The 19,149-nt window shown below is 41.5% G+C and overlaps 1 non-coding gene across 1 annotated transcript; it reads right to left on the bottom strand.

Annotated features, from left to right (window-relative positions):
* Nucleotides 1-6,459: 6,459 nt before the first annotated feature.
* On the bottom strand, nucleotides 6,460-6,566 carry LOC138088827 (U6 spliceosomal RNA). Its single transcript, XR_011145736.1, has one exon. It is a non-coding gene; the product is annotated as a U6 spliceosomal RNA (small nuclear RNA).
* Between the last annotated feature and the right edge of the window lie 12,583 nt (nucleotides 6,567-19,149).

The following is a 19,149-nucleotide window of genomic DNA, read 5'->3' as shown; positions in this document are numbered from 1 at the left end:
CATTATTGTTGTCATTCTCAACATAGAAATGGTAGGATTCTCTGAAGCACCCAAAACTGGGTCAGGGGATTTATATCAGCAAGTCACTGGTAGTCCGTCAAATCCACTTCAAGTTTAGTGGAGTGCTCGTGTCTCTCAGAGATACTGACCACACTCATTTGAGTCCTTCGATGTGATTCCTCCTATGAGGGGTAGTAGAGAGAATGAACAAGAAGGTAAACCATTTGGATGGTTTTGCAATATTTCAGGTAAGAGATGATATGTGTCTAAAGCAGATCAAAGATAATAGGAGTGGAGAAGACAAAGCACACTCAATGGACGCTTTAATGACTGATTTGACAGGACTCAAAGACCTGGCAAACAAAAGGGAAATAGTAAGGATGGTCCTGAGGTTTCTGGATAGATGACTGAGTGGAGGGAAAAACACTCACTGCAGAAATGCTGGAGCACTGATCGTTTACATGAGAAGGTAATGGACACAGCATTCTTGGACACACGGAATATGAAGTCCTTGTGCACATTTCTAGCAGAGAGGTCTAGAAATCAATTGCATACAAGAATCTAAAGCCCAGTGTGGAGTCTGAGAATGGTATTTGGCAATAATTCACAGCAGCATTAGTTGGAGGCATAGATCTGCTTAATCAAGAAAGAGTTCATAAGTTGAGAATGAGTGAAAGGGGATGGAGGGGAACAGGAACTGATGGTAGGTCCATGAAACAGAAAGGGAAGTGGGAAAGAAGCCTACAAGGAGATTGGAAAGGAAAAATCAAGGAGGGAGGAAGAAAACCAAGGGAGGTGACATTGATGTCCAAGGCTAGAGAGAGCCCATCAGCAATAAGATCTGAAACTCAGAAAGCAAGAATACAAGTTAAAAGTCAAGGTTGAAGATTGCTTTCACAAGGGTCCTTGTGGGAGGGCAGAGAACTATATAATCTACTATATAATCAGAGAGCTGATGAACCTAAAATGAATAAGATTGACCACATGGCAAGAGGAGGCTGGAGGGTGAGCAAGGCCAGACCATGAGTCTTATGGGCCATGATAAGGAATTTGGACTTCATACTTAAGGCAAAGCAAAGCCATTGGGAGTTTTCAGCAAGATGATGACATGATCAGAGTGAGTGTTGAACAACCTGCAGGATAAAGATTCTTAGAAGGTCAAGAGTGGATACAGTGAAACCAGTTAGGAAACTCTTGCATAAATGTTGGATGATTAAAGTGGGCAGCGGGCCAAGACATGCGCTCTAGAGTCAGACTGCCTGGATTTGACTCCTGGCTCTGTCACTTGCCAGTTGTGGACAAAATGTGGAACTTTTCGTTGCCTCAGTTTCTATAACTGAGGATACGTTCACAAATATTTCCTACTTCCCAAGCTGTTACCAAGATCAAATGCAACCATATGTATCAAGCACTCAAAAGCGTGTCTGATACACCCAGTAAACACTCAAAACATCACCCGCTGTTGTAGCAATGCAGTGAGAAATAATAGTGATCAGAACTGTCGAAGAGAAAATGGAGAGATGCAGATGAATTTAGAAGAATCTTTGAGTGACAAGAGCAGAAGCTTTACTCTTTAGCAAAAGCTGAATTCATTGAATTTGCCTTACTTGTAGGAATGTAGAAAATGACGTTGAAATGTAACTTGCAAAAGTATGGTATTTTGTGTTTTTTTTAGAAATTGTTACAAATTCAGATTTTGTGTAATGAACATGGAAGTTGAAGTTCAGGAGAATAAACAAGCAATGTAAAGGTTTGCATTTCTCAGAATGAGTGTGAGAAGCAAATCGTAACCTCATCTGCAAACAGGCCCATTATGTGTGAAGCATTACCAATTGTTATGCCTGGTTTTTTGGAGAGATTTCCCACCACTGCGAAAGATACTAGTGATGAAACAGAAAAACTTGCAAAGGCAACAGCAAATTCTTGTTCTTCTCTTGACACTGAGGTTTAATAGCCTAATTTTATTAGGGAAATTTTAAAACTATATGTGAAGGCGGAAAGCACACAGCACACAGTCTCTAGCTCATCGAGGCTACTGAATAAATACTGCTTTCTTTCATGACACTTGATGGCAATGATTACTTCTTTGTAATCCATGAACATTACACACTAGGAGGGTAAGACTAAAACACAGAGGACTTCGTTAGCTATGTATGTTCAGAATATGTCACTTTGCTTAAGAAGATAATAGCTCATCATTTGCTATGTCCATTTTCAGGGCAACATACCTGATTACCATTAAAGAATTACAGTGGCAGCATATTCATTTTCACATTAAAAAAAAAAAAACTACAGAGTTGGACTTCGTTGATGGTCCTATGGTTGAGAATCCACAAGCTGATGCATGGAACACAGGTTCGATCCATGGTCCAGAGTCCACATGCCACACAGTTACCAAGCTGGCACTCTAGAACCTGTGAGCTGCAACAGCTGAGACCCATGCACCCTAGAGCCTGTGCTCAGCAGCAAGAGAAGCCACGGCAATGCGAAGCCACAGTGAAGAGCAGCCCCCGCTCGCCGCACCTAGAGAAGCCCATGCCCAGCAACAGCCCCAGTACAGCCAAAAAATCAATCACTTTTTAAAAACTATGGGGTCATTTACTTAATAATGGAAAGTGAAAGTGAAACTTGCTCAGCTGTGTCCATCTCTTTCCAGCCCCATGGACTGTAGCCTGACAGGCTCCTCTGTCCATGGAATTCTCCAGGCCAGGATACTAGAGTGGGTAGCCATTTCCTTCTCCAGGAGATCTTCCCAACCCAGGGATCAAACCTAGGTCTCCCACAATACAGGCCGATTCTTTACCATCTGAACCACCGGGGAAGCCTTTATTAGGTAAATGTCAACATTAAAATTCTTGCCTGGAGAATCCCAGGGACGGGGGATCCTGGTGGGCTGACGTCTATGGGGTCGCACAGAGTCGGACACGACTGAAGCGACTTAGCAGCAGCAGCAGCAGCATTAAAAACATGCTGGTGGGGGGATGAATCGGGAGATTGGGATTGACATATACACACTACTATGAAAAAAATAGATAGCTGATAACATGCTGTGCAGCTCAGGGAACTCTACTCAGTGTTCTGTGGCGACTTGAATGGTAAGGAAATCCAAAAAAGAGAGGAGAGGGATATATATACATACATACATATGCCTGATGCACTTTGCTGTACAGTAGACACTAACACAGTTTTCATTCCAATCCAAAGAAAAGGCAATGCTAAAGAATGTTCAAACCACCACACAACTGTATTCATTCCACATGCTAGCAAAGGAAATCTCAAACTTCTCCAAGCTAGTCTTTAACAGTACACGAATCAAGAACTTCCAGATGTTCAAGCTGGAAGTTCAAGCTGGATTTTTAAAAGGCAGATGAACCAGAGAGCAAATTGCCAACATCTGTTGTATCATAGAAAAAGAGAATTCCAGAAGAACATCTCCTTCTTCTTTATTGACTATGCTAAAGCCTTTGACTGTGTGGATTACAACAATCTGTGGAAAATTCTTTAAGAGATGGGAATATCAGAATGTAGGTCAAAAAGCAACAGTTAGAATCAGATATGGAACAACAGACTGGTTCCAAATCAGGAAAGGAGTATATCAAGGCTATATATTGTCACTCTGCTTATTTAACTTATATGCAGAATGAATGAAGTGTGTGAAGTCGCTCAGTCGTGTCCGACTCTTTGCGACCCCATGGACTGTAGCCTACAAGGCTCCTCTGTCCATGGAATTTTCCAGGCAAGAGTACTGGAGTGGATTGCCATTTCCTTCTCCAGGGGATCTTCCTGACCCAGGGATTGAACCTGGGTCTCCTGCATTGCAGACAGACGCTTTACCACCAGGGAAATCCACCTGGTGTATATGCAGAATACATCATGCAAAATGCAGGGCTGGATGAAGCATAAGCTGGAATCAAGATTGCCGGGAGAAATATCAATAACCTCAGACATGCAGATGACACCACCCTTATGGCAGAAATTGAAGAAGAACTAAGGGCCTCTTGATGAAAGTGAAAGAAGAGAGTAAAAAAACTGGCTTAAAACTCAACATTCAAAAACCTAAGGTCATGGCTTCCAGTCCCATCATTTCATGGCAAATAGATGGGGACACAATGGAAACAGTGACAGACTTCATTTTCTTGGGCTCTAAAATCACTGCAGATGGTGACTGCAGCCATGAAATTAAAAGACACTTGTTCCTTGGAAGAAAAGCTATGATCAACCTAGACAGCATATTAAAAAGCAGAGACATTACTTTGGCAACAAAAGTCCATCTAGTCAGCTATGGTTTTTCCAGTAGCCATGTATGGATGTGAGAGTTGGACTATAAACAAAGTTGAGTGCCAAAGAAGCGATGCTTTTGAACTGTGGTATTGCAGAAGACTCTTGAGAGTCCCTTGGACTGCAAGGAGACCCAACCAGTCCATCCTAAAGGAAATCAGTCCTGAATATTCATTGGAAGGACTGATGCTGAAGCTCCAATAGTTTAGCCACCTGATGCAAAGAATTGACTCGTTGGAAAAGATCCTGATGCTGGGAGAGATTGAAGGCTGGAGGAGAAGGGGATGACAGAGGATGAGATGGTTGGATTCCATCACCGACTCAATGCACATGAGCTTGAGTAAGCTCCAGGAGTTGGTGATGGACAGGGAAGCCTGGCATGCTGCACTCCGTTGGGTCACAAAGAGACGGACATGACTGAGTGACTAAATTGATGTATGGATGTGAGAGTTGGGCCATAAATAAGGCTGAGCGCAGAAGAATTGATTCTTTTGAACTGTGGTGTAGGAGAGGGCTCTTGAGAATCCCTTGGACTGCAAGGAAATCAAAGCAATCAAATCCTAAATGAAATCAGTCCTGAATATTCATTGGAAGGACTGATGCTGAAGCTGAAGCTCCAATCCTTTGGCCACATGATTCAAAGAGCCAACTCATTAGAAAAGACCCTGATGCTGGGAAAGATTTAAGAAAGGGGAAGGGGACAACAGAGGATGAGATAGTTGGATGGCATCACCAACTCAATGGACCTGAGTTTGAGCAAGCTCCTCAAAGAGCTGGTGAATGACAGGAAAACCTGGTGTGCTGCAGTCCTTGGGGTCACAAAGAGTGGGACACAACTGAGCAACTGAACAACTAGAAACTAACACAACATTCTAAGACAACCATTCTCCTACTAGTTTTTTTTAAAAAATGCTAAAAGTCCCCCTCAAAGCTTCCTCAGATCCATGACCCCCATGATTCTTTCTTATACAGAGAGTAGACAGTTTTGGTCAAAAAAAGAAAGAAATAGGAACAGAGAAATGAAGAAAGGAAGTGAACTACTACCAAGCTGACAACACCCTAAGTGCTGTGCTAAGCACGCTCCATACATCCAATGAGAAACTCCCCCACTTTCTGTGCAGGAGGAATTGTGGTCCCATTTGACAGAAAAAGAATCTTCAGCTCAAGGAGATTTAGAGTCAAGGTAGCAAAGCTAGTGAGTTAACAAACTGGGGATCCAAATTTAGGTGTCTTTGCCTCCCTTTCCCCTGCACTGGTGTTTCTATGTGACTCTTTTTTTTTTTTTTTTTTTAATTTTTTTTAATTTAATTTTAAAATCTTTAATTCTTACATGTGTTCCCAAACATGAACCCCCCTCCCACCTCTCTCCCCATAACATCTCTGTGGGTCATCCCCATGCACCAGCCCCAAGCATGCTGGATCCTGCGTCAGACATAGACTGGCGATTCAATTCTTACATGATAGTATACATGATAGAATGCCATTCTCCCAAATCATCCCACCCTCTCCCTCTCCCTCTGAGTCCAAAAGTCCGTTATACACCGCTGTGTCTTTTTTCCTGTCTTGCATACAGGGTCGTCATTGCTATCTTTCTAAATTCCATATATATGTGTTAGTATACTGTATTGGTGTTTTTCTTTCTGGCTTACTTCACTCTGTATAATCAGCTCCAGTTTCATCCATCTCATCAGAACTGATTCAAATGAATTCTTTTTAACGGCTGAGTAATACTCCATTGTGTACATGTACCAAAGCTTTCTTATCCATTCATCTGCTGATGGACATCTAGGTTGTTTCCATGTCCTGGCTATTATAAACAGTGCTGCGATGAACATTGGGGTACATGTGTCTGTTTCAATTCTGGTTTCCTCGGTGTGTATGCCCAGCAGTGGGATTGCTGGGTCATAAGGTAGTTCTATTTGCAATTTTTTAAGGAATCTCCACACTGTTCTCCATAGTGGCTGTACTAGTTTGCATTCCCACCAACAGTGTAGGAGGGTTCCCTTTCCTCCACACCCTCTCCAGCATTTATTGCTTGCAGATTTTTGGATCGCAGCCATTCTGACTGGTGTGAAGTGGTACCTCATTGTGGTTTTGATTTCCATTTCTCTGATAATGAGTGATGTTGAGCATCTTTTCATGTGTTTGTTAGCCATCCGTGTGTCTTCTTTGGAGAAATGTAAAAATATGGAATGCTTCACGAATTTGCGTGTCATCCTTGTGCAGGGGCCATGCTAATCTTCTCTGTATCGTTCCAATTTTAGTATATGTGCTGCCGAAGCGAGCACTCTGTGTGACTCTTAAGACCCATACAGCACAGAAAAAGATATCTTTTGGAGAAAGCAAGCAAAGAGCTTACCTTTAAAAACCTAAATTTGGATTAAAGAAAAGTATAGGTATATTTCCTAGCAATAGTAGAATCAAAAACTCCTTGCTTAAGAAGTTTGCCACAGTGAAATTGATAAAGTAACTGTAGAAAGTATCAGAGTTCTGGTCATCCACCAGGTGTTTGCTATGGCACATGCAACTGGCAGGTTCTTTATTTTTCTACTAATATTGTGGAGTCATAGGAGCAGAGTGTAAGCTGGCCTTCATAAGTAAAAGAAATACAAATTTAAATAGTGTGAGGAATAGTGACAAGTTGAGGACATTTATACAAGGAAAGTAGGTAGGAAATAGAAATTGACTCACAAGACACCAAGAAAGCACAATGATCTGGAGTTTAGGTAAATCAGTTCAGTTCAGTCACTCAGTAATGTCCAACTCTTTGCAACAGCTTCCCTGTCTATCACCAACTCCCGGAGCTTGCCCAGACTCATGTCTATTGAGTCGGTGATGTCATCCAACCATCTCATCTTCTGTCGTCCCCTTCTCCTCCTGCCCCCAATCCCTCCCAGCATCAGGGTCTTTTCTAATGAGTCAGTTCTTCACATCAGGTGGCCAAATTTTTTTTTCCCAATTTAGGTAAATAGTTGTTTTTAAACACTTCCTTGTCATTTTATAAAATTATATTTTATGGCTGTTAATTGTTTACATGCCTATCTCTCTTGCTTCGTTTTGAACTCCTTGAGTTTAGCATGGTATTTATCCTTGTATCTTAGTACCCTACACAGTAACTGGCATATGGAGGATATTTAATATGTTTTTTGATGAGATGGATAAATAAATCAAAGAATAAAGAGATACTAGGATAATGAATGAAGTGAGTGCATTTATGGATACATTTGCATTGATAATATTTCTCTGAATGATAAGTGCTTATAAGCAAAAAAAAAAGCTATGGTTTTTTCCAGTAGTCATGTATGGACGTGACAGCTGGACTGTAAAGAAAATTGAGCACTGAAGAATTGATGTTTTTGAACTGTGGTGTTGGAGAAGACCCTTGAGAGCCCCTTGGACTGTGAGGAGATCAAACGAGTCAATCCTAAAAGAAATCAGTCCTGAAATTTCATTGGAAGGACTGATGCTAAAGCTGAGGCCTCAGTGCTTTGGCCAACTGATGTGAAGAACTGACTCACTGGCAAAGACCCTGATGCTGGGAAAGACTGAAGGCAGGAGGAGAAGGGGATGACAGAGGAAGAGGTTGTTGGACAGCATCACTGACTCGATGGACATGAGTTTGAACAGACTCCAGGAGTCGGTTCTGCAGTCCATGGGGTCTCAAAGAGTTGGACACGACTGAGCAACTTAACCAAAGTACTTTAAAGTTAAGATAGTTATCAAAATTCTATCACCATTTCTGCTCTGTTAAAAAGAATTAGGACCAGATTTCTTTGGCCAGTGGCCATGCAGATGGTGGTAGTGAATAGGTTTTATAGGGTCAGAAAGAAATTTGGGAAGGGAACCCCTCAAATAGAAAGGAAGGCATTATGTCAATCCATTATTTTAACAGGTTGCTGGTATTCAAATTCCAAGAAGACCAAGGATAAACCTCCTAATGGGCATCAGTTGACTATCTCTTTGCTGTCCACTTTCCTAATGGTCAGATTTCCATCGACTCTCTCAGGGCAGAGTTCATAACTTAGGCCATGTCAGCCAGCCCATTCCAGGCCATAGCCAGAAAGTTGACTCAAGGAAGTTCTGTAATCTTAGCCAATTCAGAATGAATCTCAAGACATATGCTGAGGGACTTCCCTGGTGGTCCAGTGGCTAAGACTCCATGCTCCCAGTGCAAGGGGCCCAGGTTCAATTCCTGGTCAGGGAACTAGATCCCATATGCTGCAACTGCATTCGAATGCCTCAATTAAAGATCCTGCATGCTGCAAGGAAGATCACAGATCACGTGTGCCACAACTAAGACCTGGCCCAGCCAAATAAATAAATTTTAAAAAGACTTATGCTCCCAAACATGAACCCCCCTCCCACCTCCCTCCCCATAACATCTCTGAATTAAAGATTTTAAAATTAAAAAAAAAAAAATACAAAAAAAATAAATAAATAAATAAATAATAAAAAGACTTATGCTGAGGAATTTCAGGGAAAGTAGTTTTCACACCTGCTGGATGAGACTAGAAGACAGGTTACTCTAGGAGCCATCGGTATGCATCTTAAGAAGCAGACTTAGTGTGAAACTTTGTTTCTACAAAGACGGAAGAAAAAGAAATCAAGTCTTTGGTGATTGCATTATCTGAGGCTGAAGCTTTATCTCTGAACTTAAGAGTTGTTTGTTTTCTTGTTGTTTTAATGCTTGGACAGCAAGCAGCACAAACCAGTCAATTCTAAAGGAAATCAGCCCTGGATATTCTTTAGAAGGACTGATGCTAAAGCTAAAGTCCAATATTGTGGCTATCTGGTGCAAAAAGCCAACTCACTGAAAAAGACCCTGATCCTGGGAAAGACTGAGGGCAGAAGGAGAAGGGGAAAACAGAGAATGAGATGGTTGAATGGCATCACCAACTCAATGGACATGAACCTGCTCAAAGTCCAGGAGATGATGACGGACAGGGAAACCTGGCTTGCTGTAGGAACTGAACCACAATAGTGTAAGGCATCCTAACTGGTACCATCATCACGTATCAAGCAAAATCCCATCTGGAGAAATAGGAGGAAGAGGGTCTCAAGGGGTTTCCCCAATTTCAGCTATTGCTCACACTTGTCTTTATGGGCCAGAGGATGTATGATGCACAATAGTGTCCCACAATTTAAAGGGTCACGATGGTCAAATGGAAGGGAAGACGTAGGCGTGAGCAAGCTGTAAGGACTCTCTATGCTCACTGGCTTGTTCTTGTGCACCTTTGGGGAATCTGGATGGATCGAACACGGTCCATCGCTACAGTCAGACTTTGGAGTCTGTTGGAGAAGCTAAGTGACCTCTCATCAAGACACAGATCTGGCTCTTTTCTCTAAAGAACCCTATTGTTAAGACAGTCCATGCAATCAGGTATTCCTCTCCCTAACCGCAGCTGCACCAAAAGTAATTATGACAGAACAGACCGAAAGTGTAGAGTTGGGGAAATGAACAGCATTCATAAGTGGCTATCTTTTTTTTTTTTTTTTAATCCCAGAGCATATTAGGGACTGGCGGTAGGAGAACACTGAGCAACAGCTGTCAGCTGGAAATCTAACACAGGCTAATGTAATCAGGTTGGATTTGCAAAGCCCATGTGGTTTACAGTGTGGGAGAGAGCTTTCTGAGCCCGCATCACCCAAGTTTAGGAATCTTTGGTCTTCTGGATGGGAACTGAGGTTTTCAGCCGCCACCACTTCATCCAGTGAGCTTTGCCATGGATCTGATTATTCAGGGAGTTTCTTTGGCGGACCAGCACAGGCAGCCCACCCTCCAAACTGAATGCTAAGCCTGCCTGCCAGCCCATACCATGTAATCAAGCGAGGAAAGTACAGGGCGATGCAATGAATTCCAACAGGATGGAGTAGAAACAAGAAAGAAAAACACTCAAAAACCCCCAAATCTTTTCTAAGTCAGTACAGCAACTGGCGGATTTAAGATGAAATTCCTATCCGTGGGCCGATGGCCAAGCCAGGAGACAGCATAATTACAGGAGATAAGACTTGGAAGGGGATAAATTAAAAACACAGACCCAATGTTACAGAGTTGACAGGAAACAAAGATAACACACACAGTGAAAGTTCTGTGATCAAGAGAATACCTCAGGATTAAAGCATGTATATTTTTAAGGAGCTATATTCACATAAATTTAAATTTATATAAGTAAGAATGCATGTTTGGTAGTTTTATTTAATTTAACAAACATGTATAGCGAGCCTCCTATGCACCAGGCACTAAGCTGGGCCTTGGGAATAGACCAGAGTCTCGCAGCCTCAGAACTATTAACATCTGGGACTGGATAACTCTTTCTTGGCAGGTAGGTGGAATAGAGACCATCTTCTACATTGTAGGATTTTTAGCAGCATCTCTGGCCTCACCTACTAAATACTGGTAGCAACCTCCACTCCAGCTGAGGCAACAAAACCATCTAAAGAAACTGCTAAATGTCTCCCCTGGGTGGGCGGCACAAAATTGTTTCTATCCAAGAACCACAAGAACAGAGAAATAATAAACACAGAATCATCATAGGGTCAATGCCTCATACATCAGGGCTCTGGGATTCAACTCTCTGTTGTTAGATGCCAAATCTGCCACTTATTGGCTGTGTAACCTTGGGAAAGTTTTTTTTAATATATTTCTAACTTCAGGATCCTCGTCCATAAAATGGAAATGACTCTGTGGAAATGTTGTGAGGATTAATGAGAAGATATATGTAAAATATTTGATATAGTACCTGACCCAGATTAAGAATGCAGGTCTTTTTTTAAGGTGCTCATGGCCATAATACAAAACAATTACAGCAAGTAAATAATTTTCATAGATTCCCCTTGAGTACCATTCAATATTTCTCCCATATTGTTGAAATTCCAACTCCACTTCTGATAAGTGAATATATTTGATCAAGTCCCATATACAGTGGGACACGGATTTGGGCCTTAGTCAAATATATTCATATTTGATTCATATTCATATCTGATTCATATTCATCCATGAATTAGAATAGACTTTGCACTAACTTTCCAGTTTCTATTATCCTTCTCCAATGCATCTTCCATCTTGCTGCCAAAGTTCATTTGCTGAAAGATCAACTCTAAAAATCATGTTATGGAGCCAACTGAGAAATGGAATATTTCCTAACATGTTGATAAACAAGGATGTCAGAGTCATCAGCAATTGCAGCCCTCCAATGTGAGCTAGGAAGCCCTAAGGACCTTCAGGAAGGAGAAAAATACTTGTGATCTAGCAGCCATCAGACTGCAGCCACTCCCTATGGTGAGCCTCAAGGAAGCTCAGAATGTGCAAAACACAATAGCAGGCCCAAATAAGTGAGATGCACGTTAAAGGATTGATTTCAGTGAGCCCAGACTCTTACATCTTCCCATACATAGAAAAGTACTGAATTTCTTAACTTAGGATATCTGGTCTTCTTTAATTAATAATAATCTGATGTTCAGACCACCTGCACTTTGTTGCAAAACTTTTATTTAACCTGTCTGCCTCCCTTGCCTCCTTGGAGCAGTTCTCTCAGGATTACTTGAGAAGTTGTCTCTCAGACTTGAAGTCCTAAAAATTCCTACCAAATAAAACATAACTCTCAACTTTTAGGTAGTGAATATTTTTTAAGTTGACACAACATTGGCTCCATATGGCTTTGTCTGGCATTCAAAGTCATAGACAATTTGGTTTCACCATAGTTTTCCAGCCCACCTGTCTTGCAAGAGTTAGTTTAACTCCAAATTCTTTCAAAAAGTTTTCTCAGATCGTCCTAGGTAGAATTTCTTTCTTCCTCTGCCATAAGCTGTCTTGTGTTTCACACATCTATAAATTCATAATAGTCTCCATTTAAGAGTTCTTCATGCTTGTCTGTCTCCTGCATTCATGTGAGAACCACAAGAGAACTGAAACTAATCTTTCCATCATTTCTGTATCTTTGAGACCCAAAGTTCAGTGATATCCTACCGGCAAAGAGAATAGAACGTGTATAACACAAGAAAAAAATAGAATCCAGATAAGAACCAGACAGAATGGACACCGTTTGGTCAGCAGTGGTTCTTGGCCTATTACAATCACTAATTAATCAGAATCTCTAGAAAAGGACCCCAAGTATCAGTTTATTTTTAATTCTGCCAGTGATTTCAGTTGCAGAAAACTAGTTGTACAATTATTTATAATATCTGAGATTGGTTTCCTAACCTGGCCTGACCATTTTTTAGACCAAGTCTAATTAATTGAGGGTGGCTGCCTGAGCACTGCCTTGAGGAGGATTTTGAGGATCCCTTGTGTCTCTGCAGAAGAGACAATGATGATTAATTTGTCATGTCTGCCAAGGCAACTAATCAGGGAGCTGCAACATCATGCTACTAATTGACAGCTCTGTGATTAATGCATTAATGAGCAGAAACTGGATACACTTGATGACTATAATATATATATGTATGTATAGAATCCCAGTGACAGGAGAGCCTTGTGGGCTGCCGTCTGTGGGGTCGCACACAGTCAGACACGACTAAAGCAACTTCGCAGCAGCAGCAGCAGCAGCAGCATGCCCATATGTAATGCTATCATTTAAATCAAATCCCTTATGATCATACAGTGGAAGTGAGAAATCGATTTAAGGGACTAGATCTGATAGACAGAGTGCCTGATGAACTATGGATGGAGGTTCGTGACACTATACAGGAGACAGGGGTCAAGACCGTCCCCATGGAAAAGAAATGTAAAAAAGCAAAACGGCTGTTTGAGGAGGGCTTCCAAATAGCTGTGAAAAGAAGAGAAGTGAAAAGCAAAGGAGAAAAGGAAAGATATAAGCACCTGAATGCAGAGTTCCAAAGAATAGCAAGGAGAGATAAGAAAGCCTTCCTCAGCGATCAATGCAAAGAAATAGAAGAAAACAACAGAATGGGAAAGACTAGAGATCTCTTCAAAAAATTAGAGATACCAAGGGGACATTTCATGCAAAGATGGGCTCGATAAAGGACAGAAATGGTATGAACCTAACAGAAGCAGAAGATATTAAGAAGAGGTGGCAAGAATACACAGAAGAACTGTACAAAAAAGATCTTCATGACCCAGATAATCATGATGGTGTGATCACGCACCTAGAGCCAGACATCCTGGAATGTGAAGTCAAGTGGGCCTTAGAAAGCATCACTATGAACAAAGCTAGTGGAGGTGATGGAATTCCAGTTGAGCTGTTTCAAATCCTGAAAGATGATGCTGTGGAAGTGCTGCACTCAATATGCCAGCAAATTTGGAAAACTCAGCCATGGCCACAGGACTGGAAAAGTCAGTTTTTATTCCAATCCCAAAGAAAGGCAATGCCAAAGAATGCTCAAACTACCACACAATTGCACTCATCTCACATGCTAGTAAAGTAATGCTCAACATTCTCCAAGCCAGGCTTCAGCAATACGTGAACCATAAACGTCCAGATGTTCAAGCTGGTTTTAGAAAAGGCAGAGGAACCAGAGATCAAATTGCCAACATCCGCTGGATCATGGAAAAAGCAAGAGAGTTCCAGAAAAACATCTATTTCTGCTTTATTGACTATGCCAAAGCCTTTGACTGTGTGGATCACAATAAACTGTGGACAATTCTGAAAGAGATGGGAATACCAGACCACCTGACCTGCCTCTTGAGAAACCTATATGCAGGTCAGGAAGCAACAGTTGGAATTGGACGTGGAACAACAGACTGATTCTAAAGAGGAAAAGGAGTACGTCAAGGCTGTATATTGTCACCCTGTTTATTTAACTTATATGCAGAGTACATCATGAGAAACGCTGGACTGGAAGAAGCACAAGCTGGAATCAAGATTGCCGGGAGAAATATCAATAACCTCAGATATGCAGATGACACCACCCTTATGGCAGAAAGTGAAGAGGAGCTAAAAAGCCTCTTGATGAAAGTGAAAGAGGAGAGTGAAAAAGTTGGCTTAAGGCTCAACACTCATAGAACTAAGATCATGGCATCTGGTCCCATCACTTTGGAAATAGATGGGGAAACAGTATCAGACTTTATTTTGGGGGGGGGGGCTCCAAAATTACTGCAGATGGTGATTGCAGCCATGAAATTAAAAGACACTTACTCCTTGGAAGGAAAGTTATGACCAACCTAGACAACATATTAAAAAGCAGAAACATTGCTTTGCCAACAAAGGTCCGTCTAGTCAAGGCTATGATTTTCCCAGTAGTCATGTATGGATGTGAGATTTGGACTATGAAGAAAGCTGAGCACCAAAGGACTGATGCTTTTGAACTGTGGTGTTGGAGAAGACTCTTGAGAGTCCCTTGGACTGCAAGGAGATCCAATCAGTCCATTCTAAAGATCAGTCCTGGGTGTTCATTGGAAGGACTGATGCTAAAGCTGAAACTCCAGTACTTTGGCCACCTCATGCGAAAAGTTGACTCATTGGAAAAGACCTTGATGCTGGGAGGTATTGGGGGCAGGAGGAGAAGGGGACGACAGAGGATGAGATGGCTGGATGGCATCACCAACTTGATGGACATGAGTTTGAGTAAACTCTGGGAGTTGGTGATAGACACTGAGGCCTGGCATGCTGTGATTCATGCGGTGGCAAAGAGTCAGACATGACTGAGCAACTGAATTGAACTGAATGCTATCATTTATATATAAACATACACGGAGACATGTGTGTGTATATATATATATATATTTGTTATATACAGTAATAGCTACCATCTTTAGCTATAGGCTAAGCACTGTGTTAAACACTGGAGGTATTACTGAGCACTGCTAACGTGGCTCTGGCCTCAGAATATGGACCATTAAGGGGAAGGCAGTTTATAAAATAATCACACAAATACATAACTAAACACTGGGAAAGAAAAGTAAAGGATGATCTAAGAAATCTCCAAAGTGGGGGTACTGAGCTACTTTGGAGGGCAGCAAAGCCACCCTAAACAGGTGGCACTTGAGCTGAGATGCGAGTGATGAGAAAGACTTAGCAAGAGAAGTGTGGAAGAGTTTTCCAGACTGGAGGCTAACAGATGAAGGGAAGATAAGAACCCAAACTCCCACACGTAGAGCTCTGTGTTCTTAGCAAGTTATTCCAGCTCTGTTGAACTCATCTGTAAATGGGGAACTAACGAATCATAGTACACTGAATCACTTCAAGGGCACAACCAGCCATTCTATGTTGCATATGTGGCACTGTATGTAGCACCAGACAGCAGGGGGGAACTGTTCCTCAGCAAAAGTACGAACACTTTGGAGCCAGAGAGACCTGGGATCAGGTTTTGGCTCTGCCATTTCCTAGCTACATGGCTCAGTCAAATAATTTCACCTTGCTGAGCCTCAGTTTTCACATCTGTAATTTTAAGGTAGTCATGAGTTCAACTGAGAAGCCCACAGTGGTGAAGAGTCTGTGCTCTGGGGTCTGACTGCCCCCATTTAAATGCTGACTCCACTTCTTTGTAGTTATGTATCTTGAGCACATTAGCCTCCCTGTGCCTCAGTGGCCTCATCCATAAAATGGGGATAATAATGGGTCATCTGTGAAAATTCAATAAAGCAATGAAAGGAAAGAGTTTAACACACAGCCTCTCAGGACTTTCCTGCTGGTCCAATGGCTAAGACTCCACACTCCCAACACAAGGGGCCTAGGTTCCATTTCTGGTCAGAGAAGTAGATCCCAAGTACAGGAACTAAGACCCAGAACAGTAAAATAAATAAATATTTTTTTAAAAATTCACAAAACCTCTCACCAAGAATGCACTTGGCAAAACTGACTCTGTTGGTAATTCCTTACTTGGTAGGATTTTGCACTGCATTATGATTCAGAGCATTAAATTACTCACAGGAGTTAATTCTGTTTACACCAAAATCAGTTCAGTTCAGTTCAGTCACTCAGTCATGTCTGACTCTTTGCACCCCCATGGGCTGCAGCACACCAGGCTTCCCTGTCCATCACCAACTACCGGAGCTTACTCAAACTCACATCCGTCGAGTCAGTGATACCATCCAACCATCTCATCTTCTGTCATCCCCTTCTCCTGTCTTCAATCTTTCCCAGCATCAGAGTCTTTCCAGCTGAGTCAGTTCTTCACATCAGGCAGCCAGTGGATTGAAGCTTCAGCTTCAGCATCAGTCCTTCCAATGAATATTGAGGGCTGATATTCTTTAGGATAGACAGGTTAGATCTCCTTGCTGTCCAAGGGACTCTCAAGAGACTTCTCCAACACCACAGTTCAAAAGTACCCAGCACAGGGTGACAATTCTTCAGCACCCAGCTTTCTTTATAGTCCAACTCTCACATCCATACATAACTCCTGAAAAAATCATAGCTTTGACTAGACAGACCTTTGTTGGCAAAATAATGATGTCTCTGCTTTTTAATATGTTATCTAGGTTGGTCATAACTTTTCCTCCAAGGAAGAACTGTCTTTTAATTTCATGGCTGCAATCACCATCTAAAGTGATTTTGGAGCCCAAAAAAATAAAATCTCTCACTGTTTCCATTGTTTCCCCATCTATTTGCCATGAAGTGATGGGACTGGATGCCATGATCTTAGTTTTCTGAATGTTGAGTTTTAAGCCAACTTTTTAACTCTCCTCTTTCACTTTCATCAAGAGGCTCTTTAGTTCTTCTTTGCTTTCTGCCATAAATGTTGTGTCATTTGCATATCTGAGGTTATTGATATTTCTCCCGGCAATCTTGATTCCAGCTTGTGCTTCATCCAGTCTAGCATTTCTCATGATGTGCTCTGCATAGAAGTTAAATAAGCAGGGTGACAATATATAGCCTTGATGTACTCCTTTCCAGATTTGGAACCAGTCTGTTGTTCGTGTCCAGTTCTAACTGTTGCTTCTTGACCTGCATACAGATTTCTCAGGAGGCAGGTCAGGTGGTCTGTTATTCCCACCTTTTTAAGAATTTTCAATTTGCTGTGATCCACACAGTCACAGAAAGCTACCAAAAGTCTTGAGCTTTCAAGAACCTTCAAGTTAAGAGACCCACAGCAGAGCTGCCCTTCAGGAAATTTCTGTCTCTGACCAAGGAGACCTGTCACTGGATGATGCTGTGGGTTCACGTGGCTCCTTGCTTCTGTGGTCGCAGCTCTAGAAGTTTTGTGTTTTACTCTCCACGAAGCCAGGGGCCTGCACAGAGCCTACATGCTTTATAAGAGACAGCAAACCTGATTTCCCATGGCCAGCACAAAGTCAAGGGAGGCCTTGGAATCACCTGTCATTGTTTTTGAACGCACAGTTATGAGGAAAAGAGTTGCAAGAGGTCTATTTTGAACTTTTCCAAGTATTGAAGGCCAAAGCCCAGCTCACAACAGCACAAAAAACAAGAAACTCAGGCTATTTCCAACCAGCAAGATTTGTATATTTCAGCACTCAATAAATATGTACTGAGTTTCTGAATAAATGACCAAATGAATGAAAGGACAGGGTGAAGAAACAAAAATAGAATCATACTGTGTTGACCTTTTATGTGGATTCTCTTACTGGATCCTCAAAACAGCATTCTAGATAGTGACTAATTACCTCATTTTGCAAATGAGAAGGCTTAAGTTTGCCAGGTAAGGGGCAGAACTGTCTGACTTCAGAGCTTTGCTTTAAAAACACAAGATCAGCATCTCTCATCACATGCTTCATGGATATTAATAGATGTTAGTCAACACAGGGCTGAAGAGTTAAATCCCAACCTTGTAAAATACTTGCTCAGATAACTTTAGACAAGTTTCTCTCCTGCAGTACTTCTCAGAGTCTTAAACATAAAAGTCCATACTACAAATTTGCAATGAGGCATTTATATACTATAGGATCCCAGAGCCCATGCATCACAGAATACCTTTCAGGACAAGTATTTAGCAGAACACATGTTGGGAAATTCCACAGTATGTTAGACTACCTTTCTGATTGATAAATAAATATAATGAAAGGATGAGTAATGGAATGAATGAAAATGCTAGCAGTAAACTCCAGGTATCAGACCTGGAATATGAGGCGTGATCTGTACATTATTGAATAGTTTACTAGGGCTTGACAAGGTACCTCTGAGCATTGATTTCTCCATCTGAAAAATGCACCTCATAAAAAGACCTCTCTCTTCAAAGCTTCACAAGAATTCCAAGAGACCATGCAAGAGCTGGGCATTGCCAATTTTACGAGTAGTTCTATTAATGTATATATTAATTAATGGCTGCATTAATAATCATCGTACTGAAGAAAAGTCTCTGATATCCTCAAACAGAGCAAAGTATCTGACTCATTACAAAGAATGTCAGAACCCCTGCACCAAATCAAACCAGCCAAGAATTCAATTAAAGAAACCATACCGAATTCATTTCTAATCACAACAGAGATCCTTAAAAAAAAAAAAAAAAAAGAAGGAGATCCTTAACTGGTGGCCTCAGTCTCCAAGAACAGACAGCTCCTTCCTAGCTGTCATTCAAGCTTTCTTCCCATTCCTTTTTTATCTCCCCAGAAAAAGAAGTAGTCTCTAACCATGCTCCATGTTTAAGCAGTAATAACTACCCAGCATGTCACCTCTTGGGTTAAAAACTTATGGTTTTTCATTTCTGCTCCAAAGCAGATGCCATCCAGAAATATGATCACAATATTCCAAAGGGAAAGTATAATCATTTTTCATCTCTCTCAGATGCCTGTGACACTATCTCCTAATTTGTGCATGTCACAAATCCAGCTTTTAACATGAAAATGGACTTTGATTACAGACCTCCTCCAATACCACTTTGATTTTATTGAGTAAGGTGTTGTCATCTTAGCTCTGCTATTAATTTGCAGTGCAATCTTCACCATGTCGCTTCCCCTCGCTGGAACTCACTTTCCTTCATTCAAGAAATGAGGGATTAGGGACTTCCTTGGTGGTCCAG

This window comes from Capricornis sumatraensis, chromosome 11 (assembly GCF_032405125.1).
Source record: "Capricornis sumatraensis isolate serow.1 chromosome 11, serow.2, whole genome shotgun sequence".
In the NCBI taxonomy this organism is placed as follows: domain Eukaryota; kingdom Metazoa; phylum Chordata; class Mammalia; order Artiodactyla; family Bovidae; genus Capricornis; species Capricornis sumatraensis.
This window is presented reverse-complemented; position numbering and strand designations above follow the sequence as displayed.